Here is a 4,441-nt window from a genome sequence, read left to right as displayed (position 1 = left end):
AAGAAATGAGAGTGTCGTTGATCAATCAAAAGGTCAGGAGTTAGATGACTTATAAAATATTTCTGCTTTATTTTAAGCTCTTGCTGCAAACCATCAGGTACACAAGTTACATTCTTTTCATGAGGAATTTCTAGTATTTCACTCTGTTAATACTGACAGAGACCTTCTGTGTGTTGAATGGTACCCTATATTTCAACAAGTTTATAGTGACACTCTTAGCATTTATTTCTTCTCTTGGCAAAGTGAATATAAATAGAGCTAAACAAGATATTTTCCTTTGTAACATCAAGCTCCAAGCAGTTTCTTTTATTGCTACTAAAACTCTGTAAGGTTGATTGGTAAACTCTGCTCAGGCAACTTAATGCAAGGCATTACCCTGCAGTAGTTTTTAGTAGTAGAACACACCATGATGTTTTACAGCACCCACAGACACCACTGTCATGGTATGCGTGCAAATGGATGTCCAAAGTTCAGAATTTCTACAATAACCATGCCACCCATATGAAAGGCATTTAGAGATGGAAAATCAAGCACTCACAAAAATATGTGTAGATGAATTGATGTTCTAGGGGAAAAAGACTCATCAATTTGAACCAACTGGGGATAATAAAGCTTATTAATTGATCACAGATATTGAGCCACTTCCCAAAGAGATGCTACAATGGTACAATGAAATTGATAAATGTATGATACAAAGCTCTTGTCAGGCCTTCTTCTGAATACTGTGCACCATTTCTAGTCATCTGTGCTCAAGAAAGATGGATTGAAATAGAAATATACCCAGGGCCACCCAAATAGGATGATCAAGGGAATGAAGAGCCTCTCTCTTCAGAGGAGATGGAAAGATTTGGCTTTTTTAGCCTAGAGAAACAAAAACTAAGAGAAGACATGACTGCTTTCATCAGTAGGGCAAATACCAAAGGAGGGAACAAGGACTTTGCAGATAAAGAATGATACTGGCAGAAGAACAGAGAGATATACCCTGGAAGTCAATAAATTTGGGCCAGGAATCAGAATAAAATTTCCAAGCATCAGAGAAGTGAAATTCTGGAACAATGTTGCAATAAGAGATAGAGCATGGTGCAAAACAGACTTGTTTTTAAAACAGCAATTAATAAGATTAATAACATGATTACCCAAAGCCGTTGCTGTGACAGGAGGGCCCCTTCCAGCTCTGTCCTGGTGGTTCAGGAGATGTGACTGACCCTGTCTTTGATTGGAAAATCAACAGAAGGTGCAGCTAAAGGCAGGGAGTATGTTTCTGATTCAGAGACTTTGCAGAACTTATTAGGAAAACACCTCTTTCAGTCACAGGCAAAGGGGAAAGTAGAGCAACTTGCCAGCCAGCCATCACAACTGCACAATCTCTCAGAACAGAACAATTTTGCAAGCTGATATTTTCTTGAACTACATAAGAACTAGGATTAATAAAAAGTGGACAAAGGTTAAAAGTAGTTAATTTTCAATATGATTCTCAGTTTGTTTGTTTTTTTCTAAAGTAAAAGTTCTTTGAGAAGGTCAGTCAGGATATGACCAGGTAAATACCATTCACTTTAGAAAGCCACATTAATTTTGAAAAATTGACCCCCAAAAACCCTAAACCCAAATCAGTTTCTCCAATAACGGATTGATAGTGATGTTGATCTCATCAGCCGTATCTCAGGAGTTTCCACATCCTTATCAGGCAGCAACCTTTAACAGATCACTCAGCAAGCTAATTCTCCATTTGACATCTGTTGATACTGCCCGGATCTGTAACATTTACACATATATTTGCAAACCTCTCTTTGGCAATCAGCTTTTAAAACTGCGGTTAAAGGTAAAATCTGCTTTTTCTGTGCATAAGGCAATAGTGCCATCTCGTGGGAAATACTCTGCTTCATGCCTTATGGCGGGCAAAGCAGCTTGCAGCATTTCTCCACACAAACATCTCCTCAAGAAAAATAGATGTACCTTTTTTTTTTTTTTTTTTTTTAAGTTGGCTCGATCGGGTTAGCACAGAAACTTTCATCTAAAATGCTCACTAGCCTTTTCTGGGTGCTGTGGTAAGGTTTCATAAGGTTTTTGCTCCGCTCCAAGCTGCTCTCCTACAAACCATGGCCCCAGCACCCTGTTTGGGTACAGCGCAGGTCCTGTGCCCTGCTAGGAGGGTCCCGTGGGCAGTGGGGAGAGCACCCAGCCCAGCTCCGACTGCCCGCAGGCAGGACCAGCCTCCCTGGGCAAGCACATGCCATGAGTCCTCAGGTCCTCTGCACATGCGCTACACACGCACAGTTGCCGGTCACGTCTCATCCCTGCTTCTCCTATCGACATTTTTGGGCCTTTTTATCTGATTTTGTGCCTCTTTACCTTTTTAATGTTTTTTTCCTTCAGTCTCTGCAGAACACACAAACAGCACTTCACACACCGGAGAGCACTGGAAACCTTTTTACGTTTAAAATGTCGTCTGTCTCACAGAGGGAAAACAACGAGGATTCATCTGTCTCTTCCATGAGCAGTGGAAGAAGTGTGTCAGGAACAAGGCCTGACATGGCAAGCTCCATGCGGAAGGGAACGGATTGATTAACCCAAATCAGCTTCCTTTTACACAAAGCAGGTGTTCAACAGAAACCCCCGGCCTGCTTCAGACTCCAGCCTTTTCTGTCAGGCTTCGCCTCCTCCTGCCACGCTGGTCTGCCCTGACTCCTCACAGGCTTTAAGGGCTCTCCCGCCAAAATTACAGCAGGCTCTAACTCCACCTGGGCTCCGGTCAACCTACTTCTTTGTAAGCAAATAAGGGTAAATCCTAGCACAGCTTGTTTTTTTCCAGATCCCCGATAAAGGTGGTGAGTTTTGGAGCCACCAGATATAGGTATTAACCAGAAATGAGAATTAAATAGCATTCTGTATTCATAGCAAGTTTTCTTTTGCAGCCTGCACTCAGTGGTCCAAGACACACTCAAGAACAAATCTCAGGCTGGTACTTCCATGATGCTGTTGGTCCAGCATTACCAATGAAGCCAAGCATCAGGAAAAAGCGTAAAAGATTACCTTAATTTATCATTTGTACACTCTTGCAAGTATTATAAAATTGGTATTTATAATACCAGTATTATAAAATGAAAAGAAACGGTCATACCTATCTGTTTCGTCTTCCTGTACGAGGCTCTAGATTTCCCTGGATTGTTATACATGTAGTGCAAGACAATAAAATAAAAAAAATTCCAGTGATGGACAATCTATCACAACTCTCAATAAACTGTGCCAGCCCAGTTACAGCAGTATCAACAAAAAAGACCACAAGCTTACAGAGAACAGATGTCACCTTGAGGTTTAGCATCAGACGTCCATTTGCAATAACAGCAACTGACATCTGGTTTAATTTGGTTTAAACTAAATTCAGAGCAGGTCAGGTGCTGTCAGTGTAAGGTACAAAGAGCTTAGGCTTGGTATTTCATTAATTCTTTAACAAAATAACCAACTTACAATACAGTTTTGAGGTACTAGTTTAAAACATGCTGTTGATTCAGACTAATTGAAATGGACACGTTACTTAGATTGTAGTTAGTCATCCCTGAAATACCAGTCTGGGCAAGAAAGACATATGGTGCTAACTGGTATTAATCAACTGAAAATGGTTAAATTCAAAATTTCATATGCATTTCATAGATTTAATAGCTGAAGAATTTGAAGACAGTACTTCATTTAAAACCCAAGCTCTTCAGGTCGAGCAATACACCATACACTGATTGGAAATGAAAATACCAACTCTATTTATATATTAAAGGACTGGCACAGCTCTACCTGTGTCTGGTTTTAGTTGGGTAGATTCCTGTCCAAATTACAGATTATTAGAAATAATTGAGTTTCCTTTTCTGAGCAAAGGTCTATGTTCAGGGTAAAGTTGAGAGCAATGACAGTGTGCCTTGGGGAGGACTTTGCACTGAGCCAGATAATACTTCACATGCCCTAATCTAAGCAACTCACTGCAGCCTGAATAATAATCCTTCACTTACTTGCAGCGTGTAAATTGCATTTAAAGAATAAAACATTCAATTTCCGATTGACACATAAAACCACAAAGCATACATAAAGGTTCAGGGAAAATGAAGTCTGTCTACACAGCACGCACTAAATGCAGTATTACGATATGAACAAGTCACCCTGAAAGCAGTCATAAAAGCTTAGCCCTGGGAAAAAGAAAAAAAAAAACTGATAAAATAGCCCTTGAGATTGTCTTAATTTTACATTTGTTTCACAAGAGATTCTGATAAATCTTTGTTGTAAGTTAGTTAACATGAAAACTGCATATTGTCATATTTTTAAAAATTTAGTATAGTCATTTTATACAATAAACTTTGTGTGATTTTCCTAAACGGCAACATTTTACCTTATTTTTTTCATTAACTAAGTACCTGAGAACCACACTTTACCAGAAGACAGACAAAACTTGGAAAAATAC

Source organism: Nipponia nippon, unplaced genomic scaffold (genome assembly GCF_047370975.1).
Source record: "Nipponia nippon isolate SJK-2023a ecotype South Korea unplaced genomic scaffold, ASM4737097v1 scaffold_6, whole genome shotgun sequence".
NCBI classification, from domain to species: domain Eukaryota; kingdom Metazoa; phylum Chordata; class Aves; order Pelecaniformes; family Threskiornithidae; genus Nipponia; species Nipponia nippon.
The sequence above is the reverse complement of the archived record's forward strand: the minus strand, read 5'-3'. Positions refer to the sequence as shown.